This window comes from Cupressus sempervirens, chromosome 2 (assembly GCF_028749045.1).
Source record: "Cupressus sempervirens isolate cs-2001-9-10 chromosome 2, ASM2874904v1, whole genome shotgun sequence".
NCBI classification, from domain to species: Eukaryota; Viridiplantae; Streptophyta; class Pinopsida; order Cupressales; family Cupressaceae; genus Cupressus; species Cupressus sempervirens.
In genome coordinates this window covers 288,791,380-288,814,263 of record NC_143119.1, presented here as the reverse complement: position 1 = coordinate 288,814,263, position 22,884 = coordinate 288,791,380, and positions in this window count along the sequence as shown.

The window sequence follows — 22,884 nt, the reverse complement described above, 5'->3', positions numbered from 1 at the left end:
TAGCGTAGTCACTGCCTCATCAGAAGATCATCCAAGCTCCCTTAGTTCTTTGCTTTAGAACAATCTCAAATCCAAAGTCCATCCAAATCACCCCCCCCAGCCAACTAGCAACCCAATCCAAAATCACACCCAAGCCTTTAAAGAGTTGTTGTCACTCTGCTAGAATTTGCTATCTAATCAATCCTACCAATCAACCAATCTCACCAAGGTTATCCCTCTGACAGAGCATTGTCTAGGGTAACCCAGCTTTGTCACTTGTATCCCTCATCACCTTGAGCTAAATGTTGGGATCCACAAGTGGTCAATCTCGTGTCATGCCCATAGGATCATTAGTCTATCCTTAAGTTGACACAATCTCCACCAATCCTGCACATAGGAAAGCAAAACTCTCACTTTTTGACAGCATACCCTTGAAAGTCTTCCATCCACAGGAAAGCCAAAAATCCCCAGCCAATCCTCCTTAGGTCTGTCATACAGCTTTGACTCTCCCTAGGAAATCTTTCATCAGCCAATCCAAAATTTGAGCTTAATCCAAATTCGACCATGGGTTTCCGTGTTCATCCATATGCAAGACCCCATCCCCATCAAACTCATCGTCAAAGCATGAAGTATCAATCCTATCATGATATATTTGGTCGTATTGTCCTTACTCCTGCCACCTCCTATTCCAATGATGATGAAGATCTTGTTGACTATGAAGGGTATCTTGAGAGCCTTAGAAACATTCCACCAACCATCTCCCAAAATCCAAGAGTTATTCCAAACTATCTAGTCATGCCATCTGATATCCCAGCTTCTCCTCCATCACCCAATCAACCAAGCTTCCAATCTTCCACCCCCATCACACTAGCTATTCCTGTCAATCCACCTCCACCTCCGACACACAAATCTCTAAGGAATCTCCCAGAGAAAATACAAGAAAAGCCACCTCCAGCAGTCGATAAGCCATGTCATCTAATCCAACCATGTGAAGTAGTCAGTGATGAAGCTTCCCCATCTATAATATCACCTCCATCTCCCATAGCTATCATCCCCATACCATCCATCAAATTGCTTAAAATCCTTCCACTTCCCACAAGCATCAAAATCCCACCACCTGTCAAATCCCTCCAAATCCTATCCAAATCCCCTCCAAGCATTTCCCAAATCTCCCGTGATGACCCTTATGCATCCATCTTCTACTCACCCATCTCCACTACTAAATCTCCCATCTATCCATCTGCTACCTTTGAAGAATCCATCCCTTCACCTCCTATTGCACCATCCACTCCAAACCAATCCTATCAAGATCATGCCCAAAAGCATGTTGACATCCCCCAAAGCATAAACGAAGATATCATCGTATCATGTCTTCCATCCATAGTGCAGTCACCATCCCCTCCATCTCCAAAAACTCAAGCCATACCTCCTCTACTGCAGGATATCTTTTCATCCCATCAGCTAAATCAAGATCCTATCCTACCATCTCCTTCGCTCCATGCTTCCATCTTACCACCTATCCAAGCTATTCTACCATCTATATCTACTCTCTTGGTTCACTTACATTCATCCATGGTGGCCTCCTCTCAGTAGAAGAATTAAGAATAGTATCTCTCCATTGCAGTACATCTAATAAAGCACCTCCACCATTTTCTGCAAGCAAAAAGTATCCTTAGCTAGTTCAAATGCTCAATCGATGGCATTATCAAGGTCAAGGTTTAGGACCACAAGAGCAAGGAATCAGAAAGCCTATTATTGCACAAAAGAATCCAGGATTTCATGGTCTTGGATATGTATCCAAAGGCTCCATCTAAAAGTCTTGGTACACCACACCCCCAAACCAAGCCTATCTCCAAACCCACCATGCCAGCCTCCCATCACTCCTTCAAGAAAGCTTATGTCCTCCCCCCTCCACCATCATTGCAACCCAAAACAACTTACCATATCCCCCCTTCATCTGCTAAATCCATTTTGGGTCACTATGTCCCAAAATCTACCATCCTCCATCCTCCTATCAGCCATCATAAAAATCCTATTCCATCCATTTCTACACAAGATCAACAAAGGCACATATCAGGGCACATCATCCATCACCATCCCCCTACACGCTCTCCCATATCCTCTCCATCTCACAAAGCTTCTCCTAACCATCTTCCCAAAGCTTACCACAACAATCTAAATGCCAACTTCAAAATGCATAAAGCTAAAAATCCACATCCTAGGCAATCATATGTCCATTCTAAAAGAAATACTCCAAAAAGAAAAAATCCAATCAAAGAATGCAAAATAATGCAAAAGCCTATAAAACGAAAATCCAAAACCATGTGGATCCCAAAGAAAAAAGTTGAAACCCAATGCATAATGGCATCCACCATTGCTAATCCTCCATCCAGTGACTCGTGTCCCCCATCTCCTAACTCCATCTTGGGTGCCTATATCCCCAAGCATGCTTCCACAAATCCACCATCAAGCCCACATCTACCATCTATCCCCCATATGCTCTTTTCACACCTATCCCAACATGTGCCAATGTTGATCCTACAAGCATCCCCATCTCATGCTCCTTTCCAGCCTTTTCATCCCTCCATCCCCTACCATCAATCCCATCTAATCCAATCTATTGCATAAATCACACATCCGATGTACCAACAGCTAGCAACAAAATTGAACATTCCAATAGCTAGTGAAAAATCTCAAGGAAAAAGCCAAAAATAGCTGAAGAAAGCCAAAATCATTCTAGCTAAATCCAAAGTCAAAAAGAAATAAAATAAAATAAAAATAAAGCATCCACTGGTGAAAACTTGGCAATTCAAGCGCCTTGGACAAGTACCATGATGAAAACTTGGCAAACAAGCGTCATGCGTAATCCAGCCATCCCCAGCTTAGCCTATCATCCTCATGCTTTTGGTCACATCTTGTCATCCAACTCCATCTTCCAATCTATCCACCTATCCTCCACCCTCTAGCTTCCATCTCACACCATCCACTTATCTCCTACAGCTTCTGCCAACCATCACAGCTATCATCCATCTCCCTAGCATCTTCAGCTTTTCCATCCTAGCTTCAATCTTATCACATCCATTGTAAGACCTCCTTCCACATGTCATATTCTGACTAGGGGCATTGTATTCATTGGAGATCTTGTCTTGTCCATCCTCCCTTGTCATTGGTATCTAGCTCTAGGCTATCCTCATGCAAACCCAATGTCAGCTCTTTATATCCATCATAATCCTAGCTATCTACCATCCTATCCAGCCATCTCATCCTGCTCCTTTAGCTATCCTTGGCCACAAAATCTCTCATCATCATTGGATGCATCCTCCCCAAATCCATATCTTCCGCTATCACCCCATCCTTAGCTTTCGCGTCTTGCACAACATCGAACCATCCCGCTATCTTATCATCCTGAGCTTTTGCCTGGTTGTAAATATCTTGGTCAGCTTCAACTTGTAAATACCTTGGTCTGTCAGCTTGTACATCCTCTTTAGCTTAGTACCATTATATCTATCCAGCTTCCATGTCAGTTCCTCCTTGATCAACATCTTGCACACATCACACAACCCTTAGTTAGCTATTCCAATGCATCCTTTAGCTAGATTTCTTGTCACCAAAGTGTTATCCTTCTTAGCTCAGCTTGCCAGACGCATCACTCATCCAAATCTACCAGCTTAGGTGCTCTCCGATAGGTCCTTGCAGGATATAGCTTTCCTCATGTCTGATCTTGGTCCGTTAGTACCTCGTCCTACCCATCTCGTTGGCAAACAGTTCTCTTTTGGATTTTCGCTTTCTTTTGATTTGGGATCTTCCCTTTTGGGTCTTGAAGTATCTTTTCCAAGCAATCTCCTTGTTCCCTCCTCAAGGTTGCTACAATCTTCCATATCATGGTATGCTGCAAATGGGGCAATCAGAGCGTAAGGTCTTGATCAGGTCTTTTGCTTGTTTTCTTTTTCTGCTTGTGGGTTACCTAGTGTCATTTCCACGTTGCTATTGAGATAATGGGTGTTGCACACATTGCATAATATTTTTATTTTATTATTTTATTTTATTATGTAATGTTGTACCTAGATGAACGTGCAACATGTAAAGATTCCCATGGAATATTCTTGATGAGTTGTATTGTAACATTGTGATAATATTTGATGTAATTATTTAATATTGGGGAAAAGAATTAAATGCCCAATATTAAATGTGGGGTCAGTGGGTTAGGTAGCACATGGTTTATGTAATACCACTTAGTAGTTTTGTGGGACTTGCTACTATATAAGCAGCCACAAGGGCAGTTGTTGTAGAGAGAGAGAGTGACAAGGAGAAGACAAAAGGAAAGAGTCGAGCGGGACAAGGCTTGACAGGTTAGCCAAGGGAGCATTTGTGAAGGTTGAAAGCATGGCATGGGATGTGTGGATTCATGCTTGTTCACATAGTTTGCTCGGTTGTGGCTATGGCCATGAAGGCTTCCATGGTTGTATGGCAATGGTATTTTTGTTGAATAATACATGGTGATGGATGATTTTGGAGGCTGGGTTTTTTCCCTCAATGAGGGTTTCCCAGGTTATATCTTGTGTCACAATTTTGTGGGTATGTTGTCTATTCTCTTGCATGTGGATTTTAATTCCGTGTTTATTTCAGATTTATTATGGGTTATGTGGAAACGGTTATATTCTTTGTTGCCAAGTTTCCTTACAAGTAGTATCAGAGCTATGGTTTTATTATTGTAACCCTAGATTGAATGCATGGGAATGCATGAGAGGATAAAAGAAAAGGGGCAAGATATATGAATGATTTATTGCAGATCTGAGGGTTTTGGATTTGCTATTATGATGGGATGGTAAAATATTTGGGCATGTGAAATTGTTGGACAAAAAGGATTTTTTTTTTTTTTTCCGAATGTTTCATTTAAATGAGGGTTTTGGGGGTAGCTTGCAGAAATGACCTCCTGGGTAAAAAAAAAAGACCTCACCATTGGATCCGGGTTGACATTTCCATAAATTTTGATAGATAATATGCCCTAGTTTGGCCATGTTAAGAGAAAATGAAAGAGTTTTTTGGTTTCAGCCTGTGATGGCCGTCAAATTTAATCCCGTCAGAATTTTCGTCACTGAAAAAATAAAAATAAATAAAAAATCGCATTGAAAATGATAAAAAGACTGTCTTAGTAAAATGGCCATAACTTTCTCTCAGAATATCGGATTTCAAAGTTCTTATAGGCGTTGGAAATCTAATTCAGAGCACTACAAGATGGTGTGGGTTTGGTTCTATTATTTTGAAATTTTGTCAAGTTTTAAGAGCCCTAAAGTCAGATGTTATTTATTTTGAGCACGGATTAGGGCATAACTTGGGCATACGGAGTCAGATTTTGGACTTCGAGTAGTCAACGGAAAGCTATTGGAGATCTCTACAAATTGGTTCAGATTTGGTGCAGGTTTGGCATGATTTATTTATTAAAATATTGATCTAAATAGTTTATAAGTATATTTTGACTATGGTAACTTGTGAGTTTATGGCATTGGAGATTTAAGATTTGATGTCATTGTATACTCAGTTCATATTTCAGATTGGTCTCATGATGATATGATTATCAGTGTTTGGTTTGGATATGCATGATGACTTGTTGGGTCTACAAGTTGTGTAGTTTTGTAAGCGGTCTATACTTACAGGTTGCATTTATAGCTTGGTTATGGGTTGTCTTTGCCCATTGATCTTTCATTATTGATGCATATTCAGATTGGTGGCTTGAATTTGGGTTGTCTATGCCCTAAGTCACATGATTTTATCTTCATGGTATATGGAGATGGTTCTTCCTGGTATGTGGAGATGGTTTTCTTCATGGTGTGTGGAGATGGTTGCATCTTGAGGACTCACAGGGTTCTTGGAAAAGGTGTGGTTTATGCTTTTATTTGGCATGCTATCCTTGGTATGAGGATGGTTTTATTATTATTTCATGGTATACTCTTGATACGCATTTAGAGTTGTGACATATTATGGTGTGTTCATGTGGAGCATGTTATCTCTTTAGTTGAGATGGTAAGATCATGTTGTCATGTTTATGTTCCTGAGGCCATGGTTGGAACTTTGACATTGATCTTGGTTTAGTTTTTTGGTATTGAGTACACTGATCATAAGCTGGATACTTCATGATATTGCTATGTTGCATTTGGAGTTGGCATGGATTGATTGATTATAGGTGCTCATGGAAACTTAGAGACGGTGGTGACGCTGATTTCTCTTGGATTAGAAAAGTATTTGTTGGGACGGTTGATGGTTTCAGCAGGAAGTTCGAGGGGCAGTCACCTGATATAGACTTGAGAGGAGATTTTTCTTAGATGAGTCTTGGTTGGAGACTTGGGTATCTTGATGAGCATTCTCATTCCCGACTCTTGGTCTACTCGGCGGTTTGCTACTTGAGAGGTATAGCCCATTTTTTATCTCAGTTGCATTATATCTATGCTTGTCTTTCATGGATATGGATCTTGAGCTATGGTACATGAGTTAGTTTTGGAGGGTTCATTTGAGAGATGGTTTAGCATTGGTTATCTCCATTTGCATATGTTATTATGCTGGTTGAGTTTGGGAGATGGTTTTATATTGGGCATATTCCTTGGATTAGGAATGGTTATTCCTTGGTTTAGGAATGGTTTTATGAGTTTGATCTTTTTGTGAGAGGCTTACATCCATGATTAGTTATATGGTATGGTTTGGGTGTTGTTGAGGCTTCTTGTTGGGGTTTTATGGAGGAGATCATACTTGCACAGTTTACATCTAGAGGTGTGTGTAGAAGGACATGATACAGGTTATGATTTGCATGGTTTCTCTTGGTCTTGGTTATCTTCCTGGATGTTCAGTTTTGCTTACACTGGATTTGAGATTGGTTGGAGATTGTGATCACTGGTTTGTGCTCATGTATGTCATGTGAGAGATGACATGGTTATTTCTTTCTCTTTCCTCTATTGGTTGTGGTGAACTTGGGAGAGCATTGGAGACTTGTTATGAGAGTTGTTCTTGCAGGATATTAGTTTATGTATTGTGGATGTCCTTGATACTACATGGATTCACTTCTTTGAGATGTGTTGAGTGGATTGGTTATAGATTTGACATTATCTTTTGCAGCGGGAGCTTCTTGGTATATATGTGGCAGGTATTGCTCTTGAGGCTTGTGATTGCAGGTTATAGATTGGATATGTCGGTGATATAAGATTCACTTGTTATACCTTTGAGGTATGGATAGTTGGATGGGTTTGGCACTTTGCTATGGGTGCTATTTCAGCTATGGATATTTTGACAACTATGGATAGATGTGATTACCTTTGGATCAGGTTTTTTTGTGCTTGAAATTTTAGTTGGTACAGGATTTTATGATCTTATAATGCGACAGGTTGGGTGGCTTTCTCTTTGGATGGCTTCTATGTATGTCCAGTGGGAGTGGCATAATAGGAGGTGAGATCATTCATGTTCGAGATGCTGGATACTTTGATTTTGTTGCGGGTACCACGATGGAGCACTTGGTGTATTTTGATCGATGATGGTGGATGTGCTGGGAGGGATTGTTCCCTTGTTCAATTATGTGGCTACGGATTGACCCTATGCAATGTATACAACAAGTGGGAGATTGTTGAGATAATGGGTGTTGCACACATTGCATAATATTTTTATTTTATTATTTTATTTTATTATGTAATGTTGTACCTAGATGGACGTGCAACATGTAAAGATTCCCATGGAATATTCTTGATGAGTTGTATTGTAACATTGTGATAATATTTGATGTAATTATTTAATATTGGGGAAAAGAATTAAATGCCCAATATTAAATGTGGGGTCAGTGGGTTAGGTAGCACATGGTATTAGCACATGGTTTATGTAATACCACTTAGTAGTTTTGTGGGACTTGCTACTATATAAGCAGCCACAAGGGTAGTTGTTGTAGAGAGAGAGAGAGTGACAAGGAGAAGACAAAAGGCAAGAGTCGAGTGGGACAAGGCTTGACAGGTTAGCCAAGGGAGCATTTGTGAAGGTTGAAACCATGGCATGGGATGTGTGGATTCATGCTTGTTCACATAGTTTGCTCAGTTGTGGCTATGGCCATGAAGGCTTCCATGGTTGTATGGCAATGGTATTTTTGTTGAATAATACATGGTGATGGATGCTTTTGGAGGCTAGGTTTTTTCCCTCAATGAGGGTTTCCCAGGTTATATCTTGTGTCACAATTTTGTGGGTATGTTGTCTATTCTCTTGCATGTGGATTTTAATTCTGTGTTTATTTCAAATTTATTATGGGTTATGTGGAAACGGTTATATTCTTTGTTGCCAAGTTTCCTTACAGTTGCTTCCTCTGGGATTCATGTGTGATACTGGGGCAATCTTTGCGTGTTTGTTTCGAGTCAGTTTGTCAGTCCTTTGGACAGTTGGTGAAAAGCCCTTGATGTTCTTGGTAACCTTGGCAATTAACCAACAGTCCTATAGCAAATATAGTGCTCAACTACATGGTGGTACTTCTCTTTGAAGTATCCCCCCCGCTCAAAAAGCTTCAATGGATTCCCTTCATCTCCATTATCCCCCATCCATATCTTGCATCTGTCGCTCCTACCCTAGCTTATGCATCAGTATCTCTTTGAATCACTCCTCACGCTTAGCTTTAGGGATCCACAATCCTAGTCTTAGGGATCCACCAATCAAACCAATCCACCAAGCCTCATCTTTTGAGATCCACAATCCTAGTCCTAGGGATCTCCGAAACCCATCTTTCGCCAATCTGACTCTTTGAAATCCTATTGCATCATCTTTATCATTCTATCTCCCTACCACAGATTCCTTTTATAGCGCTCCGCTCCTCCATCTCCCCCCCCCCCCCACAATCTTGGAAAGTCTTAAGCTTGCTTTACTTTTGTGCCTCTAATTTCCCTTTATCATTCTCCCGTAGTGAGAGTTTGAGCTAATTCAGCCCCTTCTCTTTGCCAACCTGTGTCTTAGCTCATCTCAATTTCTTGTACTTTTCAAGAAGTCGTCAAGCCTCATTTCTCTCCCTGCCGCCTTCTTGAGGGGGCATCATCTAAGTCTTGTCTCTCCTCTTCTTATCCGAGACTGGGGCAACCTTGTTGCTAAAACATCTTCTTTGTGTCGTCTTCATTTGAAACTTTTTTGAAATTGTGTTGTCTCAACACTATGTCAAAGAGGGGCAAAATGTAGACACCTAAATTTGATTACATTGCTTTGATAATCTAATTTAGCCATCTCTAAAGGCATCATTAATTAAATTCTTATTTAATTAATCCTTTGCAATCCCTAGTTGATTAATTTAATTAATCATCTATAGTCCTAATTGATAAATCAAATAATCTATTATTTATCAATTAAATCCTTTTCTCCTATCTAATTCCAAAAATCCCCATTTATTAAATAAATCTATTTGATAAATGAAATCCTCAAATTCAAAAACCCCTAACCTATCTCTAATCCTCCATTTAGCCTAATCTACCCCATCCACCCATACTAACCAAGCTTAGCCACTAACTCACCCACCCTCATTAATGCCATCCACTTGCACATCTCTAACATCCCTAATCTAATCCTAAACCCAAGCCTAATCCACCCCTTAATGTTGTCACATTCCCTAAACAAGTTTAAGACTTTCCTAATCCAAACCAAAGTCTCCCCTCAAAAATCCCAACCACCAAGTCATGAGTGCTCTTACAAACCATAAAAGACTCTTACAAGCCCACTCATGACTCTTACATCCATCTTCCACACTCTTCCCTCTTCCACACTCATTCGTCTTACATCTCTCTTACATACTCAACCCCACTCATCATGCCTTTAATCAACCCTTTACCCTACCCTCTCACACTCATCCTCCTTGTGACAAGTGTCACCTTCCCATTGGTGCTAAACAAGCACAATCCATGTGCTCTCCTTTGAGTGCATCCTAGCCCTCCTTAAGCCTTCATCCATCCTTGCATCTAAGCCCTCCATCCCTCTACCCCTTAGCCTATAAATTGAATCCCATCCCAAGCCATTTCAATCAACAATCTTGGAGCTAAATTTACCATGCCTTTTTGAGAGCCAAAAGCCATACCCATACCCCTATAATGCCAAATTGAGAGCTCACAAAGCTACCAATTTGCTATTATCCATCTCTACTTTTGAAGCAACTTTGAGCAATTGAGCATACATCTTCATCAAAGGACACATCTACAAAATCAAGGAAGCATGGAGTGTTTTCTCTTTTGAGGTTTGCATTTCTTGTTTGCTTTCTTTGTCTAAGCATATATGTGAATTTAGTTTTAGTTTGTGAATGTTTCTCTTATTGTTAATGTTCCTTGCACACTAAATCTTGTTCTACACTAATATGTAATAAGCACCTTCAAAAAGATCTCTCTGTATATATAAAGACTACAAGTTGTGCAATTTGTCATGTATTGCATATGCATTTGCTTTTTCATTGCTTATAATAGTGTTTCAAGGTTGGGAACCACTTCAACATCCTTTGCATGGTTTAGAGGTAATGCCATTGTGGCAGAGGCTTCTAAAAGGGAATGAACCTCGTGATTATGGTATTTTCACAGAAGTAGAACTTGCTTCTTCAACCCCTTTCACTCAACTCTTCACTGAAGTTATTCTTCCAGCACTGAGAATAGCTGCTATAAATTCCTGGAAGCCAAGGGACCCTAAACCTATGCTATATTTTCTAGAGACATTTGAGAAGCTACTACTAAATTCGGCACTTTATAACATTTTGGATCTTATAGGATACCCAAATTAATAGCAAAAATAGATACTTGGGATCCTCGTAGGGAAAGTGTGCTAATACATGCATGGTTACATCCTTGGCCTCCATTGTTGGGCCAACATATGGAGCCTTTACATCCAACCATTCGTTATAAGTTGGGGAATGAAATTCATGGCTAGCATGCAAGTGATGCATCTGCATATGTAATTTTATCACCTTGAAAATATGTATTTGATCTTGCTAGTTGGGAACAACTGATTGTTCATTTTATTGTACCTAATCTGATGTTAGAGTTATAGGAATTTGTAATCAACCTAACTAATCAGCAACTAGACCAATTTAACTATTTTATGGTTTTTTTGTTTCTAAAAAAATCTACTATGATATGTTTTGGTAAAATCTTTTGTAACCTTTGCCCATTTTTCATGGTCTGAATTATTTTGGTGCAGGAACTTGAGCTAAGTCACTTAACATGGGTTGAGTGAGTTTTATTGTTTTATTATTTGGATTCTAGAATATGTATGTAGTTGGATCAATTTTTTTGTTGTGGTAATATATAATAAGCACCTTCAAAAAGATCTCTTTGTATATAAAGACTAGGTTATCACTTGTTTCTTTCTAAAAATATCTACTATGATACGTTTTTGTAAAATTTCTTTTGAACTCTACCCATTTTTTGTGGTCTACATTATTTTTGTGTAGGATCTTGAGGTAACTCATTTAGTACGAGTTGAGTAAGTTTTATTGTTTTATTATTTGGATTCTAGAATATGTATGCAACTAGATCAATTTCTCTATTGTGAGCTAATATGTAATAAGCACCTTAAAAAAGATCTCTTTGAATATATAAAGAGATACATGTTTAGAAAGAAATATAATGACATACATGTTTAAAAGGAAAAGAAAAGAACATTTACATAGGTACCTCTTCTTAACTTTGAAGAAAATCATAGAGGAAGGGTACGTAGATCACAAGGGCATGACAAAACAATGAAATTGTTGGCTTCCCAATTAGATCAATAACTCGGTTTACAAACACAACTCATGGATTGGACATCCAAAATGAGCAGTTATCTTTCTAATAGATAAGGTTCATTTAAATTGTCAACCCAAGCACGTATACTTGAAACAAGTTTGCAAAGTAATTCTATCATTTCAAAATAAAAACTATAACAATGCTAGAAATAAATCTAAGGACACAGTTATGGCTGCAGGAAACTGCACAGTAATGGCTGCAAGAATTGTATACTACAAACTACAACTTTTCATATATGTTTGTATCTCTCAAATACTTGATTAAAATTTTGAATCTATAAGATTATTGACTCCATAACAACAATCTAACAAGTGTCTCATCATTCCTTTAAACAAGGAAGAGATTTATTACAAAACTAATGACTAAGTGTGCTGATTTCCTACTCCACATTTTTAGTAGTCCACTCAAACGCATGGTTCTCCTTCATTATTATGAATTATATCAAACCCCTTTACCACATTGTGTTCCTCCTTTTTTTCTTTCCAGGTAATTTTGAAAATCTTAATTTCATTAAGAAATGTGGAAGTTATGGCCATTTTACTGAAAGTGGTTTTATGTTGCCTGAAAACATGCCACCTTTTCCTCGGTCAACTTATGATCCATGGTGCTCATTAATTGTTCTAAACTAACTCAAATGGTCAAAAGGGTTTGTGATCCTTGTTTTAAGATTTCCAAATCTATAAGCCATTCTTAATTTCATTAATAATTGACTAAGATATGCCTATTTTTCTAAAAATAGCTTTTGACTTTTTCTGCATTTTTTTGCAATTGCTGATTATTGACAAGTGTCAACTTGTTTCTCCTTCTTCCTAGCTATATGAATGACTCAAATACCTAAAAAATAATATTTTAATCAGTTCAAAATAATTATATTTCAATAATAACCACTTATCATAATAAATCATCACAATTTAGCATTAACTAGCTACACATGCAAATGCTAATCAATAAATCATTTATCATAGTTAATGCTTCATAAATCAACTTAATGTATGGAAATGGCTTGAGAATATATTAAAACCATTGGGTAAAGTGTTATAATAGATGAATATAAATATAATATTTTATAGGCTCATCAAAAATCACAAAGCTACAAGGGCACGACAATGAAATGCATAGATCACAAGGGCACATCAATGAAATGCACCGATCACAAGGGCATGACAGTGTTCATAGCTCTCCACCCTTGTTTGGAGCTCTCCATCTCTTTCGCGTGCAACTCTCCACAATCAAAAAAAATGGGGAATGAATTATTTTGTACAAGGGCATGACATTGCAATTAAATCATAGAGCTACAAGGGCACGCCAATGACATATAGAGATCACAAGGGCACAACGATAAAATTCATCAATCACAAGGGCACGACAATGTTCACAACTCTCCACCCTCATTGGAGCTCTCTACCTCTTTCATCCACAATCAAAACAAATGGGGAATTATTTATGTCATATTTTCCTTTTTTGGTTTATGCTCACGTGGCTATATCAACTGCGATGTCAAGGTCAGTATTGTGATGAAGTCAGGAAAAATTGTGGAAAAGCATGAAAATGAGGAAAAATGGTTGCAAATTGTCATCAAAATTTGACCCCAAATGTTGTAGTGATTTAGGCTTTTCCCTAAACTTTGATCAAAATGTATCTAAGCCTTAGGACCCTCTGGTTTAGAAAGGTTGGTTGGAAAGGCAAATGGTTGTCCTTAATAGGAAGGAAAACTATGGTTTCTTTAGTCTTGTTAGCTCAACCTATTTATCAACTCTCATATATGAATCTTTCTAGTAGTAAATTAATTGACATTAATTTTTATCTTAGATCCTTTTTTCTAGAAAGAAAGGGCAAAAACGATAAAGTTTTCCCTACTCTAATGGGACCAAGTATGTAGATCAAAAGATCTAGGGGGAGGGGGGCATGCATTAATAATATCAAACTCCAAGGCAAGGCTTTAGGTGTGAGGTTAATATGGTAGATGATTAGATTTTTCAACCTAAAATGGATCACAACTCTAACTCATAAATACCTTTCTTCCTTGGATCTAGTCAACTTTTGTAGAGAGTCAAATCCCCCTAAAGGTTCTAGATTTTGGAACTTCCTGCTCAAATGCAAACTCATTATTCAAGATAGACTATCTTGGAATGTTAGCTCGACAATAAGGAGACTCTATTTTGGAATGACTCTTGAGGAGGATATAAAGCCTTAGATCTTTATCCTTCCCTTCATCAATCTAAATCCTATTTATAATCCAAATGGGGATATAGGGTTAGGGATTATGTAATCTTTGAGGATAATGGGCTAAATTAGAAATGGAAAGATTTAGATTATTGAAGACATGAAGATAAAACTCTCCTCCAATCAATTCTTCATTCTAGAAAAATCTCTTTCAAAGGAGGAAAGGATTCACTCATCTAGGATGGCAATAATAATGGAGAGTATAGTTTTAAAATGGGTTATAGGATTTTGGAATCACTTCAAGGCTTTTTGAAGAGTCTACTTCCTCTTAGATTGTGTTGGCATAAGTTTTTCCTTCCTAAAAAAGGTTTCTTCTCTTGGATATTCCTTCACTAGAGGACCCTCACAATCGAAAGAACGAGAAATTTTGGATTTCAAGGCCCAAGTAGATGTCCTTTATGTGAATATGAGGAAGAAATGGTGGATAATCTCTTCCTTCATTGCCCTTATTTAACCTTGTTTTGGAAATGGCTTTGCTGTCAACTAGGATTGTAGTTAGCCTTCTTTGGCTCCATCAATACTATGCTTTCTTCTTGGCCTCTCTTTAGATCAAATAATATCTATCATAACCTTTGGATCTCCTCCCTTGCATAGTTCCCAAGAACTATGGAAGGAGAGGAATAGAATAATTTTCCAAGACAATAAAATAATTGCTAAATAACTTATAAATAAGATAGAAATCTCTATCATTGAATTAACAAATAATAGGTTGCTTAACTCTAACATCAAACTAGCTAGGATGTCTTATTGGGATGAGAAGATGTGAGGACAGTGGATTGGTTTGAAGATCCCTCCCTTTCTAGGTAAGGGGGAATTTCTAGGTAAATTTAAAAGGGAAGAATATGTATGGTAGATAAAAGGATGGTTCAAGCTCAATTTAGATGGAGCTTCAAGGGGAAACAAAGGTAAAGATGGCATAGGATGTTTCATTCATAATTTCAAAAGGGAGGAAATTGCTAATATAGAAAAACACATCAGAGCAACTACTAATAACTGGGTAGAAATTTTCACTTTAGTGGAAGGTCCCTCGTTATGCAAACTGTTGGGAATAAATAAGTTAGAAGTAGAAGGTGACTCTAACATAATCATAAATGCTCTCAGAAAAGGTGCTCTATCCAATTGGAAGCTAGATGTAAAGCTTTTGGAAGCATTGAAACTTTATGAATCCTTCAGCAAAATTATAATTAACCATATTTATGGGGAAGGAAAAAAGAGAGCGGATGAGCTAGCTAATTTGGGGATTGATAAATTCCTTGCAACTTATTAATAAAGTATTAAATCTAAACTTTAATTCCCTTTAGTAATTATTATAAAGGGTGTTTAAAATAGATAATTCTAGGTAGCTTAGATTTCAGCATAGATATTTTTTTAAAAAATGAATATCTCTTTTATCAAAGAATGATCCCCTCCACATGCTCTAAAATCTTTGAGCTGCAGGGAATATTTCTCGTATGAAGGCATTAATTATCTCTTTTTTGGAAAATGATACCAAGCCATCATTTTGATGTAAGGCAAACACTTATTTATTCCTAATTACACCAATTATCACCTTGTAACCATTTCTTCTTCAAGGGTTTTTTTTTGTTAAGAAGGAAATTGATCATCGTTTGCCGACTAGTGAGGGTCGAGGATGTATACGATTCTGTATATGTGAGGTAAGAAATGATAGACAAAGGTCAAGGAGTTTGTTACTAAGGAAAGGTTGAGAGGCATACTATGTTTTCCTCATTATCTAGTGATGGATGTTGTCATGCAAATGTTTGGGGAAGAATATATGGAGAATGCTAATAGGATGAGGGTCGACTTAGACATTACCTCTATGTTCCTAGCCCTGACAATTTTATTTAAAAAGGACATAGAGGTAACAAAAATATTGTGCAGTAATTTGTTTCACAAGAAATATTCAGTGAATATGGATACCATCTTACAGAACATTGATTCTAATTTGATGGCCCTGAGAGTGAATAACTATGACAAAGTGGAGGCTGAAGGTAAGTCAGTTCATAATTTTTAAATATTGAGCATTGATGACCGAGATGCCTTCCGAGACAAGGAAAATATGAGAATGAGAATCTTGAATTTCCTATGGACCTTATTTCATGTTAAATATCTGGATGATCCTAAATGGTTTGTGAAATACCTAAAAGAAGAAGGTTTGAAGGGCTATGAGGACATCTCGAACTATGTCAGCGTCACTTGTCTTCACTTAGAGGATGAAGATGATGACTCTGAAGAGGATATGATTCCAGGGAAGCTAAAGATAAGGAAACATGATGGCGAGTTATCAATATACCATAAATCCAGAGAAAAGGACTACAAGGGCAAAGGGCCAATGTCATCTTGAAGTATGGAAGTTATATCTACCTTTTTCTTTAGTGGAAATTACCCATTGTGGATTTTTTTGGCATACTAGGGAGTACCCCTAATTTTTTCCAAGTTTCTTAATCTAGATGGTAGAAGGTCTGGGTAAAGTAAAGTGTTGGTGAATTAAGTAATAGGAACCTAAATAGGTTTGAAACTAAGTAAATGTTTAAATTGTGTATATTATCTCTACCTGATGGAAGACAGGTTTTGTTGTTTTTCCCTAAGTTGTCAAAGATAATTTAGTAAAAACTAAATGAATTTATTTTTATCTCCATTATATATATATGAGAGAGAGAGAGAGAGAGAGAGAGAGAGAGAGAGAGAGAGAGAGAGAGAGAGAGAGAGAGAGAGAGAGAGAGAGAGAGAGAGAGAGAGAGAGAGAGAGAGAGAGAGAGATACTCTGTTACCAAATTTTATGTTTCTCTAAAATGAATAGAATTAATAGTTGTGGTAACTTCTTCCTTGGAATGGATATAGAAGATTTCTAAATTTATCCTAAGCTAGCATTTTTTACCCATTTTAAATCCCTTTCATTTTTCTCGATAGATGTAAAGAAAGGAATATAGTGCTTCTATAATTTCTATAATTTCATATAATGGGTCATTAGAGGAGGGTTTTGGTTAAGAATATTAGGTAGCACTTGGACCAAAATCTTGTATTCAAATGGCTTCTATGTTAGTTATGATCTAACTATTAGCAATTGGGCTTAATGGGTTAACAAGAAACCATTATGGTAATAATACTAGCTCTTGTATATCAGTTCTTATGTTATCTTTCTAATAGATGGATTATAAATTAGAGAAGGTATCTGACTTCAGCATATAGGGGTTTTTCGTAGAACGAAATCTTTTATTTTCTTAAGCCTAAAATATTATAGAAGCAGTAATCAACTCCTCGCCTTGTCCTTTCCCTAGAATTTTGTACTAGTTAAAAAGAAAGGAATGGTTGGGAAGCATCCCAAGTATCTCTTAGTCCCATCTACCGAGTATAGCAATAGTCAATTGGTATTCAAATCACTAGGAGAAATCTAAAAGGCCTCCTCAAGTACTTAAAGGGAGGAGCCCAACAGGGTAATCTAGTAGGATTCAAGATGAATATCTTCATTAAGTTAAAGTCCCCCCCCCCCCCTCTAAAATTGAATTTAATGAACCTATTTATGGTATTCATCTTAAAGAATTCGTCCTCAACATGCACTTTCTAGTAGCTTGGGCTGATTTCAGAATCTTGGGAAAAGAATTTATTATGAACACTGACTGGTATAGGGTTCATAGTGATATCCCAACAATTTTCCTAGCTATGACTAGTCTGAATGAAATTGATATGGGTAGCATGAATATGATGGTTAGATATTTATCTAAACCAAAATACTTAGGTTACCTAGAGAAAGTTCTAGCCAACATGAGAGAAGATCTCCTAATCTATAGACCTTGCCATTATGACATTACCCAGCATGGGCAATAATTAGTTCCACTCTGTTTGATCATTTCCTCTTTTGATCTGACTAGGGTGATTGAATGGTTTCCTATTACTCATAGGAATATTTATGTACTATATTTTTTGCATGTCAAGAAGACTAGAGTAAGAAATTGGCTAGAGCAGTATGTGGTTGAAGAACGTATTGGAGCATGGGAAAACAAAACTGAAATTAGTATGGAGTGTTTGGAATTCCCACCACCAACAAAAGGTGAGGTCTCAAAGGTGGAGGATTCACCATCCCCATCTCATATGCCTATAGATTAGTCCACCTCTCCATTTTTTCTTCACTCACTTCACCATATTGTCTCTATTATTTCTAAGCCAATTTTTTTAGATGTATTGGGACTACCTAAACTCATAACTAGTATTTTAATTATTAAAAAGTATCATTTTGTTGATTGGTCCTTTCCTTATCATCAATTATGTGTTAAATTATGGTTTTATATGTTGCATGATTGGTCTTATTTATTTCATATCCCAATCCTTGTTGAATGATTTAAAGGAAAAGGATATTCGCTATCTATATTAGTTGGATGACTTATTCAGGTTTTTAAGGTTCTCTAACCTCCTAATGAGTAGTATAGAGTTCTTTTTGGATGGATGTATTTGTGTTTTTCGGGAAACACCGAAAGATGGGCTCACTATTCATAAAAATAAATAAATGAATCTGCCCCCAAAGATTTTAATCTAATTATTCTTTGTTATCCAATGGTTTTGGACTAGTATAGGACAATACTGAAGGGCTATTACCCAACTCCATCCTCTTAGTGTCACTCAAGTTGTGTTGCATTTACATAATTTGATTTAATACATGGCTTCAGCCTTTTTCTTGTCAAATAATAATAATAATATATTTTTAAATTTTATTTTTTATTTTTCAAATCCAAAAATTATATTATATTTTCTAGAACAATAATATGGAAGATATTTTTTTACATGTCCAAGATCTCTTAACACATGTAAGTATAATATACTTAGTTTTCTATCTTTAGTATATTTATTTTCACATGCATGTATATGTCTAGTTATAACATTGTTTTCCCTCAACTACTCTTTTATTTTTAATAAATTGAAACCAAATTTATCTTAAATATAAGAAAAATAATTATCTTTATTTAGAAAATTCATGATAATCATACGACACTATGATAAAATTTAAAGTTGAAACCCTAGCTAATTTAATTAATCATTTTCCTCCAATTTTTTTATAACTGAATTCCTCCAATATTAGAAAGGGTTTTAAAAGAATATAGTCATAATGGTCTTATAATTTATTTTTACCATTTTTCCTCAATCAAATTTTCCTTATTAATACATTTTCTTCTATAAAATCTACAACAGAATTCTTCATCCAAAAATCAATACAATAAATTTATATGCATCATGCAAGCAACCAAGAAGACATGAAGTAGATATATCTTTCAATGGAATTTTAGAATGGGTTTTCAAACCCTGCCTTCAAACAATAACGAAAATTTGAGACAATATGTGAATGTGTACAAATTAAACCTTTTAAAACTTTCAATAATTCTTTTGCTTCAATTCCAAATTTGCTCTCCAAAAATCTCTATGTGTGAAAATGAACTACAAACCCTCTAATAACAAACCATAACCCTAACTAGGGCTTTGTTCTATAATTTCTAAAATGTCATTGACTATTATTAAAATATAAATATTTTAATTATTTAGTTCTTTTATGCAAACTTAAAGCCATTAAAATATTCTTTTATTTTCTTTTCCTTCGCTTTCTTAATTAGTGTAAACACTATTTAAAGTGTAATTTATTATTTAAATTAATAATAATTAAAGCTCATTATTTAAATGTAACTCTAATTTAATTATTATTAATTAAATAATTATAATAAAATAATATTAAAGCTTTAATATTTTAATCATCTTTATCCAATTTATCAAATTAGACTTTTAAATTGAAGCACATATTTAATTAATTCAATATTCTCATATTTTAATAATATTATTTTTAATCAAATAATATTTAATAAATTGCATCTATTTTTCTTTTTTTTTTATCGGTAAGAGGCGAAGCCAAGATTAATTATTATTGTGTCTTGTAATTTATTATTATTGTTATTATTAAACTCGAGTAGACTTGAACCCAAGACCTTCTAGATAAGAGTCTCACAATTTACTGTTACATTGTAGGCAAGTATTAATACAAGTATAAAAAAATAGGTGGAGATAATTACACATTTGAAGACTTAAGAAAAGATATGCTACTCATTGAGGAGGAAGATAAAAGAAATAAAGATTTACAAACAATCAAAATTGAAACAACAATAAGATAAGGAGATGGTATGGAATTAGATAGTACACGGTGCAATCCATCTTTAAGTGCTTCTAATTTATTTTTACCATTTTTTCTCAATCAAATTTTCCTTATCAATACGTTTTCTTTTATAAAATCTACCACATAACTCTTCATCCAGAAATCAATACAATAAATTTGTATGTATCATGCAAGGACCCAAGAAGACACGAAGTAGATAAATCTTTCAATGGAATTTTAGAATGGGTTTTCAAACCCTACCTTCAAACAATAACAAAAATTTGAGACAATATGTGAATGTGTACAAATCTAGACCTTCTAAAACTTTCAATAATTCTTTTGTTCCAATTCCAGATTTGCTCTCCAAAAATCTCTGTGTGAAAATGAACTACAAATCTTCTAATAAAGAACCATAACCCTAAGTAGGGTTTTGTTCTATAATTTCTAAAAAGTCATTGACTATTATTAAAATATAAATATTTTAATTATTTAGTTCTTTTATGCAAACTTAAAGCCATTAAAATATTCTTTTATTTTCTTTTCCTTCACTTTCTTAGTTAGTGAAAGCATTATTTAAAGTGTAATTTATTATTTAGATTAAAAATAATCAAAGCTCATTATTTAAATAATAATAATTAATTACAAAAACTAATAATAATTAATCAAGCTTCCAAAAAATGGCGAAAAGAGTGAACAACAGAGCGAAAAGTAGGAAATTAAAAAATGCAAACACTTTTCATTCAAAGGCATATCACCCATTCTATCGAACAAAGACAAAATCAAAAGTTTTAGGGTCTACAAATTCATGCCTGCAATCATATCCACCCAACAGTTGGAGGAAGACCATATTCAAAGGCAAGCAGGAGTCAGCCTCCTAGGCAAATAATGGTTTAGACTTCTCATCCGTAGCGGTAAAAACTTGGAACCCTTTCACCTATCTAGACTATGCGAAGGAAGGAGAGGAAAGTAGTCATTAGGATCCTGATACTTATTGGGAAACCATTGGTGATAAACATTTCCTAGATAGTGGTCCTGTTTTGATTCATTTCATCAATAGTTTAGACATGTAGATCTATCTTTTTAACCTAATCAAATATGCTAAATCCAACCTAAACCCTATCTTTTTAAACCAGATGAATTTTAACATTAATTCTCCCTTTGATCATCCCTGCTCAGGAATCCCCATCCTCTAAACCAATGGGAACTTATGTCACTCCTCGTCGTAGGAAGTAGGGTCATCAGCCTTTGATTTCCACTCTCTTGCCACTTCGTCGCCTTCCTTCAAATCAAGATGAGAAGGTCATTATCATCAGCAATCAAGAAAGTGAGGATTATTGGTAGGAATGTTAGAAGGTTGGTTTATTTTCTTTCTAGAATGGCCCCAAAGTTGAGATGCATAACTTAATTAGTTGGATGGAGGATTTCTGCGGCTGCCTGGTAGGTATATCTCACTATTCTAACAAACTTATTTTTATTCATTGATGTGAGGAGGCAGCGAAAAAAGATTTTCTTGATAGCACTATATATTTTTTTAAGGGTCATGTGGTTAAATTATTTAATTGGATGCCCAATTGTAGTGCAGATAATTTAGAATTTTTAATTCCTACTTGGTTCTCTATAAACCCTATCCCCCCAAAGTTAAATTAGATAGATATCATCAAAAAGATTAGAAATTCAGTGGGAGAATTGATGGGTTGAGATGCCTCCTTTGAGTGGTGTAATAACACAAAACTCTTATTCAATTGTAAAGTAAACAATATGATTCTCAAACCAATCAAACTTATCACCAATAGATTAATATATAATCTAAAATTTCTAAGGTATGAAGGCAAAGTCATAGAAATTATCAAGCTTGATGATGAACATAAAACCTCTTTTAGAATACAACAAGCTTCTTTAGATCTCAATATCTCATTTCCCATAATTAGATTACGATATGAGAGACTCATGCAAGAGGAGTGCCCAGATGGGGATGATGCCCTAACTGATACAAGACAACATACAGGCAGAAACTCAGTAGAAAAGGCAAATAAGGTTTTAAGAGAGGAAAACAATTGTCAGTCACTCCAAACTAATGGAAATAAGAAGGATGGAATTATGAGGTTCCAAGAAAATAGAAAAGAAACTTGCCAAGTTAACACAGTTGAAAGCACGAACAAAATACATTCACCAGATAGGGTGGAGCAAACAAAGTTTGCCAATTATTTGGAAAAACCTCCTAAATTAGTCAAGCAACCCAACATATAGAGTACAATTATTATCAACAAAAAAATATAGAAGATAAGAAAAGAAAGAAAAGGAAAGGAAAGGCTCCTTGAGAGTTATATATGAGAAGAAGAAGTTAAAATCAAGAAATAATTTGGTGGGTGTCAAGAACTCAAAAAAGTCGCTCAGTGTTACTGAAGTAAAGGAATTCCCATCCTTGCTTGAAGGAGACTTAGTTTCCAATAAAAGTAAACATACTATAGATAACCATAAGGTACAAGAGCAACAGACCAAAGAACTATTATTGGAAGTTTTTCTCCCTAATAAGAAATCTCCAAAGTGACTAACCAATTTTTGGTAGACTCTAACCCCGAAGAGGGAGTCTCCTGTAGACAATCACAAGTCAACAGTCATAGGAAAATATAGGACCAAAGACATCCCAATGCTAGAATTTTAGGATTTTTTAAATAAAGACTTGGAGGAGAAGGTAAATTATGAAGTAGCTGCCTTAAAAGAGGAAGACGAGGAAAAGTTAGAAAGGCTGATAGAAGAATTGATCCAAGTATTCAATATGGAAAATGTAGACAACTATAG